Source organism: Xiphophorus couchianus, chromosome 7 (assembly GCF_001444195.1).
Source record: "Xiphophorus couchianus chromosome 7, X_couchianus-1.0, whole genome shotgun sequence".
Taxonomy (NCBI): domain Eukaryota; kingdom Metazoa; phylum Chordata; class Actinopteri; order Cyprinodontiformes; family Poeciliidae; genus Xiphophorus; species Xiphophorus couchianus.
The window spans coordinates 33,697,088-33,707,244 of NC_040234.1; the positions used below are offsets into that span (position 1 = coordinate 33,697,088).

General features: G+C 36.4%; 1 long non-coding RNA gene across 1 annotated transcript; it reads left to right on the plus strand.

Moving 5' to 3' along the window:
- Positions 1-4,269: 4,269 nt before the first annotated feature.
- Positions 4,270-9,939, plus strand: LOC114148850 (uncharacterized). Its single transcript, XR_003596366.1, has 3 exons — positions 4,270-4,285; positions 4,598-4,677; positions 9,864-9,939. It is a non-coding gene; the product is annotated as an uncharacterized LOC114148850 (long non-coding RNA).
- Positions 9,940-10,157: the final 218 nt, after the last annotated feature.

Below are 10,157 nucleotides of genomic sequence, written 5' to 3' on the forward strand. Positions count from 1 at the left end.
GGGTCAGCAGAAACTCAGAACGAGGAAGTTTTTCATTTAATCAGCTCTGGATCATCCCTGCAAACGGGATTTGGTTGTTTCCTGTTTGGTATGATATTTCACATTTCCAATCTCGTTTGTCTTTTGTAATCTGGCAGTAAAGATAAGCATTGAGGGATTTATAAAGACACACAAAGACAAACCCAGCCTAGAACAAAAACTTTTTATCAAACAAAGAGTTTCCTCTAAACTGACGTGTTTCCTGTAAGTGAATTTATTTTCGTAATTCCAATTTGCTGCCATTTCCTCAAAGAGCGCTCTCTGTGAATAACTCACTCCTTCAGACCAGCCAGCAGCAATTAGCAAACACCCGGTGGAGCTTTGCATCTGCTGAGCTCATTATAGCAGCTACTTCTTAGTGAAACGCTGATAAAAATGTTCTTAAAGGGTTAATAGAGGAGCCATGTTGTGATGACTTCCTGAAGATGGAGTTTCAGAAAGAGCAGGATGTTCTTAAAGAGACAGAGGCCCAATTTACAAAGTCCAATTTCTTTTAAGTCATATTTGATATCCATATATAGATATCCCTTTAAAGGAACTCAGTGTTTCAGCATCTTAGCAGTTTTTTGGTGCTTAGCGACTGAATGCTGCTTCTCCATGTTTGGTCTACTGGTTCACTTCGATTTGAACCTTTATTTATTTATTTTAACCTGATGTCACAAATCTTTACCTCGCGGCTGTTTCACCCCCACGTTCCTCTTCTCCATCCTTGTCGCTCGGTGTTTTTAGCAAACATGTTCTGTGTGTGTGCAGTTCGATTTCAGCTTCGATTGACTTTCTTCTGCGCTTGTTTACCCAAACATGAACTGTAACGACGCGACGCGGCGGCCGGGTGAGCACAAAGGCTGACCTATGCGGACTGAATGCTAACGCGGGCGAAGGAACGCGCTCTGCCGGGGCAAACGCGACGACGGATACCCGGGAAGCACTTAAAAACGCAGCCAGAGCTGTTGACTCGCTGGTCCGTCTGGGATGAGGGACGGGGGTGAAAACGAAGCGCTCCGCCGCCGACCGCCTCGATCAATGAAGGGCACTTATGAGAAGAATGCGCGCTGCTTGGAGGGTCTGGCATGAATGCCCCAGCATTATTTTATTTTTAATCCAGCGTGTTTTCCCATGGCGTCTTCCCTTCCAGGAGAGGAGTCTCGCTGGAATGTCCCTCCGCTTGACTTTTTTGCAAACAAGCTGCACAAAATGAGTTATTGAAATCCGCTGCAAGTGAAATGTTTCTTCCAATGGTTTGTTGTGGAGCTCTGAAGGTGATGCTCAGGCTGTAATCAAAGAAGCATTGATGTTCTGCTCCAACACCTTGACGGGGAAAATGGAGCCTTTGTCCGAACCTCTTTGATTATTTCTCCTGCTAATGGCTGCACTTGTGTCAATAAAGTCTGATTATGGGTGTGTGGGTTTTTTTTTTTAGTTTTGTTTACTGAGCTGCACTTTCAGCAGTTGCCACCCATGACTATATTTGACTTCAGCTGAACAAAAATGTAACTGCCCACAAGATTCCCAGATAGTCTGGCAGCATTTAAGTTTGACCTCTGACCTCTGAGGGAGTGTTGGTAGGCTGTGGGAACAGAGGAGATGGTAAATTAGGGGTCTACCCCTTTATCTGCAGGACTGGGCTTTCAGTGAGGGGGCGGCGGAGGAAGAAAAGTGTTAACAGGAAGATGAGGGACGGAAAGGAGAAAATAAACAAGAATACGGTGCACAGGTTTGTCATTTATTTTGGTTTTTCTCTAATATGCACAGAGCCAGAACTATTCATACACAGTCAACTATACACCACATTTATTTTTAGTTCATAAGCGAGTTGAACTTCGACTCCGTACTTCTTATAGCCATCAGGAAACTGAAATAATTTGCAGAATTGGTTCATTTCAAATAAAGTTTATGCTTTTCATTAGGATTGGGGCTTGGAGAGGAATGAATGCTTAAGTTTTAGCTAAATTTCACGACCCCAGAATGAGTTCGGATGTGTTTTGTCCTGTGGACATGTTTCAGTAAAACTATGTAAGTTTGAGGTTTTTCCACCTTCACTATCTGGAGAACAATAACTGTTTTCCTTTATAAACTGAATAAAGTCTGTCCAATGGTTTTGTTTTTGTTTATTTTTGTACTCGACATTTCTGAAATTAAGATGCTTTTTGCACTTTTTAACTAAAACCTGACTTTCCCTACATTTTTGGAATAGTTTTATGCATCCAAGCAAATGTTATGATGAACTGTAACTTATCTGGCAGGTCTTGACTTTCAGATTTCTGCCACCTTCTCTGAAGCTAAAAGAAAGCGAAATGTACAATGTTTCATATTAAGCAAAACAAAATGCTATGTGTAGGCATTATTCATGGTTATCTTTTAAATAAATGTGCAGATAAGTTTATAGGGATCTATATAGATTAAAATCAAATATGATGTCGTCACTGGACTCAGAAGTTAAAGTCAAGTCGATGTGTGTTTGGGATCAGAAGCTGTGTTTCAATTGACTGTAAAATTGCACAAATTGGAATTAAAAAAGTTTTTTTTTTTTTTTGCTTAATAAAAACACAGTAATTATTTGAGGGGCAAAAATGTTTTTGGGAAAAAAACAACTAGTTGGTATTTCTCCCAAAACTGGAAAAACTTTGTTTTGTTTTTTGCATCAAACCAATTCTTATACAGCAGCATTGTTGCATAATTATATATATATTTTTTGCAGATGGGTGAAAAACAGTAAAACATTGTAGCCACTGGCCTCCTGGTTCCACCAGAGATCAGAGTCATTGTCAAAGTTTGTCATTTGAAAATGTTGAATCTGTAGCTTTTCATGTAAATTCGCCAAAAACACAGCAGAAACTCCCAAGAGGCTCCAACACACAACAGAGACGTTAGCATCTCCTCTGATGATGACATGAAATATTAGAACATCTCCTGTGTTTACATCAGTCACTACAATGACTTTTAATGATTTATCTCATTCACATGTAATTTTAATTGCATCTCTTATTTAATGGAATCACCGCATTTGTAAAATTATGTTTTTTTTCACACATTTTTATTAGAAATGTGACTAAAAATCCAAAGATTTATTTTTTGGCTATAATGAAACGGAGAATATTTGTTGCTGTCTGTATGAGGCTTTCAACCCAAACCTAGCAAAGCGTAACCAGCTGTGAAGCATGGGAGTGGTGGAATCATGCTGTGGGAGATGAAAACACAGTATTTGTTCTTAACTCTGTTCCAGTCGGTTGAATCTGCTGGCAGTGAATAGCTTTATTGTCAATAAAGGCGGCAAACAAGAATCAGTAGCACTTAGTGAGAGATAAGTTATCTGTAAACATTCAGATTAAGAGTCGCTTTAGTTCAAATATGATCAGATGAGTGAAGAAACAGCCAACTGACACCTCAGTGTAACTCTCTCTCTGTCTAATCACTCATCTGTGAACCCTCTGTAACCCCCCGCTGTGACCTTTGCCCCCCACAGCCATCTGCCTGCTGACAGGTGAGGCGCCCCAACAGAAACAAACTGTGACGACAGCGAAGTGGCCGCTGCCACTGTTTACACCAGGAGTGTAAGGTAAAGAGCGTGTGTGTTCGCGAGCTTTTTGTGTTGACCTCCCACAGGGATTCCCACACCAAATCCACCTGAAAAAATAAAAAAAGGTAGAAAAACAATCAGCCAGAGTCTGTTAAAACACCAACACAAACACTCCCAAACAGAGATTCTGCTGATTCTGATGCCTTGGAGTCGACACCAGCTCAGATAAACACACACACACACACACACCAGCAGGACGTTAAGTCAGTCTGTGAAAAGAAGGACTTTTGTTTCCTAAGTGTAGATCTTTCCTCCACGTCTTTTAATCACTTACAAAACACACAAAAGCAATGAAAAACTTCACAATGCTAATCGATGCTCAACAAATCTAATGTCTGAGTAAACAGAGTTGTTGGAAGCACAAGTAAAGATTTATTTGATAATAAATAGAACTAGCTGTGACTCTTTACAAGGGGCGCCTTTTCTTACAACGTAAAATAAGGTCAAAGGTGTCAGGATTTGTTTTAACAACATTATAGATGTTAAGTTTGTCAAAATTAGTTTATTTATTATTTGAATGTATTTTGTTTGGTCAAGAAGTTGTTTCTCCAACCAATTGTTGTTGATGTTTTGAGTTCTGTTCTGACGCTTTTGGCAGTTGCTGGTTGCCGTAGCAACCACTGACCGTCAGCTCCGCCCCCTTTTTCTCTGCTGCCATTTGAAACTGTGGTTTGTATCAGAATCAGCTCTGTGTTTTCTTTACAAAAGTTATATTTTAACATATATTTTAGACAGATTTAATCATATACAGTGTTCATGAGTAATTTTGCTATGTTTTGTATATGTTATTAACAGTTATAATTATTAATGTTATCCATTTTAGCTATATTTAAATTTACAACTCCTGACTGCTGCCAACTGCTCATTGGTAGATATTGCTTTGCAGTTTGTTGAGGGTCATTTATTATATTTTATTTAATGTATAGGAGCAGAATCTGCTGGACTGATGTTAACCACCAGCTTTATTTCCTCTATTGTTAGAATAAATTCGGTGAACCTGAATGTTTCTGTCGGGAAATCAACCTACCGGACCTGAGACGAACATAGAAGGGTTACAAGAGGTAACACACATAATGGTAAACACCACATTACACACTGCAAAAAATAAAGCTTAAAAGGTTTTTTGGTCTAGTTTCCAGTGCAAATATCTTAGTACACTTGAAATAAGAAAAGTAACTTAACAGTACATTTTCAGCAAGTAAATCAATTTTGATTATCCACCTAAAACAACAATCAATTCTAATAATAATAATAATTGAATTGGCAGATTTTTTTTAACTTAAAGCAGGAAAAAAAACAACTGGAAAAATGTTCCAGTTCCAATTCGCCAATTTGTCTCGTTTGAAGTGTACTATGACATTTGCACTAGACAGTAAACCAAAATACTTGGCAAGATTTTGTGTTTTGCAGTGCAGTTATCAAACTACCAGCCAACAAAGCACAGCAATGCGCAGTAAATTGTGACTGTTCCTGAACTTTCCTTTAATTTAATCAGAAAAGTTCTGGTGTTTTGTCCAAGGACCGTAAAAGTAACAAGTAATGGTTGTACTTTTTAAATAGGTCCTTTGAGCTTTGAACGATTTGAAGGTGACCAGAAGAAACTAACTTTGACAAGAACAGAGGTAGAAAATGTTTTTGGCATTCTCTGTTTGACTTTTTATGATTGGTAATTTTCTACTGTAGGGCTGAACATGCACTACTGAGTCATTACTGATCATAAAAATGATGAAAGTGCATACTTTTTATTTCTCAGACCTATTTTCATTCCAAAACTACAGTACTCTCAGTCCTGCGTATTCTGTAGGGAAGCCGATGTTTCTTCTTTGGTGGTTTGTTGTAATTGGGAAAGGATTTCATTTCTTCATGGAGAAGAAATATAACCTTACACTGCAAAAACATAAAATCCCACCAAATATGCTTGCTCTAGTTTCATGTGGAACATCTTAATAAACCTCAAATATAACAAAACTAACTTGCAACTAACTTTTTAGCAAGATATAATACTTTGTTTTAAGTCAATAATTCTTGAATTTTGATGGAAAGTTCTCATTCCACTGGCAGATTATTTCACTTATAAAATTGGAAAAATGTCTTGTTATAAGTGAAACAATCTGCTGTTGGAACTAGTACATTTTTAAAATGAATATTAAGGAAATATTCACTTAAAACAGGCTTATATAGCTTTCTGAAAAACTACTGATAAGTTAGTTTTGTCGTATTTTAAGTGTATTAAGATAACCGCACAAGATACTAGACCAAAACACTTGGTAAGATTTTGTGTTGCACTACAAAAACACCAAATTTTACCCAATGTTTTCATCTAGTTTCTAGTGCCAACACCCTAGTTCAGCTGAAATAAGACAAAACGGTAACTTTTCTTCAAGGTATGGGGACATATTTAAAGTCAACAATCCCTCACTATTAATGAAATAATCTGCTAATTTCATTGGCAGATTATTTAACTTATAATAAGACATTTTCCCCATATTATAAGTGAAATAATCTGCCAATGAAATTAGAACTTTTCCATCAATAGAAAGGAATTGTTGACTTTAAATAAGTTCGTGCATCTTGTTGGAAAGTTCCTTGTAAGTTAGTTTTGTATCATTTCAAGTGCATTAAGACATTTGCACTAGAAACTAGATGAAAATACTTGGTAAGATTGTGTTTTTTCACTGTAACCACATATTCTAATATAAATATCATTACATCCCAAAACAAACTGCTTTGCTGTAGTTTCTGCCGTCATATAGGAAGTTGCAAACATCAGTTGTATTTTCTGTACTTGTAAGAATAAGTTAGACTCTCCATGACTGCAGATTAGCTACGTAAGCATTGAGAGATTATTACTTTAGAGATTAAAATGAACGATGCGATCAAGGCTAGTTCTTCCAAATGGACGTTTTTATTTCTTCTACATTTAGAGCGTACCTGCTCTGGATTCCCCACTGTGCATCTTTTGTATATGCACAGTATATGTATATAGAAACGTTATGTTTTATTGAACAGTGCTGTTGCAGTAAACACAGCAGGGGTCATGATCTGTGGCTCGGAGCGGAGCGAGTTTCTGACCCACTCGCCGTCCATGCATGGCAACAACATGAACAACCCAAACGAAGCAGAATTCATATTCAGGACTTATCGATCTGTTGTTTCTTCCTGTGGTACAAACTCAGATTTTCCACATTTTATTGACATGGGAAGGGATGAACCCTGACGGATCTGTCACTCTGCATAAACCGGACCCACACAGTGACGCTGCGCAGATGGTTTACGCTATAAAATATTCATCTCAATTCCTTACTAAGATCCTGGAAAAAATGATGCAAAAATAAGTTTGGATGCATTTCTTTATTTGTTTTAAAAACTGCATTAACTATTGAAGAAGTTAGACTTTTGTTGAAAGGGAATCTAAATAAGTCAATGTTTATATAGAATATTTATAACAACTTCACAACATCAAAATTAATTAAAAATATGTTTGTTAAAAGTAATAAAACAATTAATACCAAAAAGACAGACTTATTTTCAGCTACAGTGATTTCCCAAAGACTCGAATCATTAAAATGCTAATATCCACCTATTTTTACTTTTTTTTATTATTTATTAAAAATGTTGCACATATGCCTTAAAAATGGCAGACAGTTTCCTATCTTTTGGGGTTGATGTTTTTATTTTATTTTATTTTTTTTATTGATGATCTTCAAAAAGTAATTTTAATGCAATAATCATCAAGAAAAGCAGGATATGTTCCCTTTTCTAAAAAAAAATAGCTTCAATTAGCCAAGTTAGAAATAAAAGGTGCGTCCAAGTCTTCGTTTGAGTTCCACCTTCCTATTTGCAGAAACTAAAATAAAAGCAAAACAGACAGAAATAAAAAGACAAATGCTTTGAGTTGCTTGTATTTTAGGATGACTTTAATTTTTGAGTGAAAATGTATCCCTAAAACCACAAAACTCACGCAACGCCACATCAATTTACATCAAATCATATTTATGTATTAGAAAGGCCTAGTCAAAGTCTAAATGTATGTTAATCTAATAGAATTGGTGTTAAATTTCAGACTTTTTCTGTCACTTCACACTAATTGGCTTAAATAAAAATGATTGTAATGAGACAAAACGTGAAATATTTAAAAGCAGTTTGAGTATTTTTTGAAAATCGCTGCACCAGACTTTATATTTAGTTTCTAAAATGTAGTACATCTCTCCTGCTCATGTCTCCTGGCTTCATCTCGTCGTTTCACTACATCAGTAAAACAGTAAACCTGCCCATCTGTCATGCTGACCTGAATTATGGATGAATTTTGGGAATTCTGTCCTGATCAGTATGCCAAACACAATCACAGCCATCACCGCTGAAACAATAAAAACCACCTGATTTCTTCTCTGGAGGACGTTCCTCTCACACAGTGAAACATCCTGCACTTCTAAAAAACACCAACCATCAAGCCCGTTCGCTCCCTTCACGGGTTTCATGAGATTCTTCCGATAAATTAAGATTTTCATCGTTTCTTGGAACTTGGTCAAGGATGCTGGGAGTTTTTTTCTTTTCTTTTTTTTGAATTTCAGATGTACGGTACTTGTTTTCTGTTCAGACACATCTAAAATACTCTCTTTGAAGCCTCTAACCAAGGGCTCTCCTTCTCGCTGATGACTGGTTTGGGCTCCTGTCTGCTGGATTTCTTTCTTTCTAACTCCTTAGAGAGCGGCGTGGAGAGGAAGGGTGGAGTAAGGGGGACTGGATGACTGGATTACAAGAACACAAAACATACTGTTAGCGTATTCTAGAGAGAAACCATTGTGCAAACAAGTGATGCACTGCAAAAACACCAAATCTTACCAGATAGTTTTGGTTTAATTTCTGGTGGAAACATCTCAGTTTACTTGAAATAATAAAAAATTGATTTTCAGCAATTTAAAGGAGCTTGTTTTAAGTCAATAATTGCTTAATATTGATCAAAACGTTTTTGTTCCACTGGCAGATTTGTTTCCTTGAAATAACTTCAGTGCAACCTGTAGTTTTTTATTGATGTTCAAGAATTATTGATTTAAACTCCTTTTTTACTGAAAAGTTACTCGTAAGTTAGTTTTGTTTCATTTCAACTGTATTAAGATGTTTTCACAGAGACTAGATCAAAAATATTTGGTAAGATTTGGTGTTTTTACAGAAAAAAACACCAAATCTTCATTCCACACTGCAAAAACACAAAATCTTACAAAGTATTTCTGGTCTAGTTTCTGGTGGAGACATCTTAGTTCACTTAAAATAAGACAAATTGAACTAAGAAGCAACTTTCAGCAAATATATGAGCTTGTTTTAAGTAACTAATTCCTTAAAATTGATTTTAAAAAAGAACTTGTTCCATTTGCAGATTATTTCACTTATAACAAGATATTTTCCTCATGTTATAAATTCAGTAATCTGCCAGTGGAACTAGAACGTTTTTATCAATATTAAGGAATTATTGACTTAAAATAAGCTCATATAATCTGCTGAACATCTTAAGTAAGACGTCTTGCCTAGAAAATAGACCAAACTTACTTGGTAACATTTTGTGTTTTTGCAGTGTGCATTTATGCATTTAAAAAAAAAAATAATAATAATTCGTATATAAGTTAAGGTTCCCCTCCTTCATGTAACAACATCCAGCCAGGATTTTGCATCATCAGCACGTCTCGCTAAATTGTGTGTCACTTAATAATTTTTCTATTCTATTTTAATGCTGCAAGTTGTTTTACATAAATGTTGGAAACTCTTACTTGCTTATCTAAGTACAAATACAAACATTTCTCCAAATTTGTTAAAATTTAAGATACAATACAGTTGTGAACTAAATGCTTTAGTAGTTTAATCTAGCTGTTTCTACATGCTGTAGCATAGTAACAAAATTAAACATTCATAAGTAGCTTAATAGCTTAAGTTTGCAAAAAAAGGAAAATGAAAGAACTGCTATTTGCCCCTCGGAGTAGTGAATTAGTGAACTGCACTGACCTCTGACCTTCTGGCGTCTAAAGGCCAGCAGCAAACATCAGGTTTCTCTGGGGAGCTAATTAGGAGTCATATGTTACCATTACTTATGACTCAGCAGAGCAGCTCTGCTTCTGAAAACATGAATTAATTTGATTAAAAACATGACATTTTTAAAGTGCACTATAAACGAACACACCTGCATTTTCAAACGTTTAACGTTAAAATGCAAAACGGTCGTTTGATTTTCTCATGAATTCTTCCTCTTGGTCTTCAGGCTCTTCCCATCATTCCCAGTGGACCCACTGGTGAAGAAGTAAAGACGCTTACAGCCTCGTTACAAAAGCTGTTTGGTAAGTTTGGAAAGTTTCACATTTTGGACAACTTCATGAGGCACAGCTGTTTAAAATGCACAGTGAGGAAGGTGGTGGACGTGGATTCTCACTTAATTTCATCCCTACACCAGTAGAATGCCTCGCCAATTAAACCACAAACCAGTGGATGGTGTTACTGGGACGACGTCCATTTGCTGTTAAACAGTTTGGATCTAAAGCCAGTTTCGCTCAGAGAT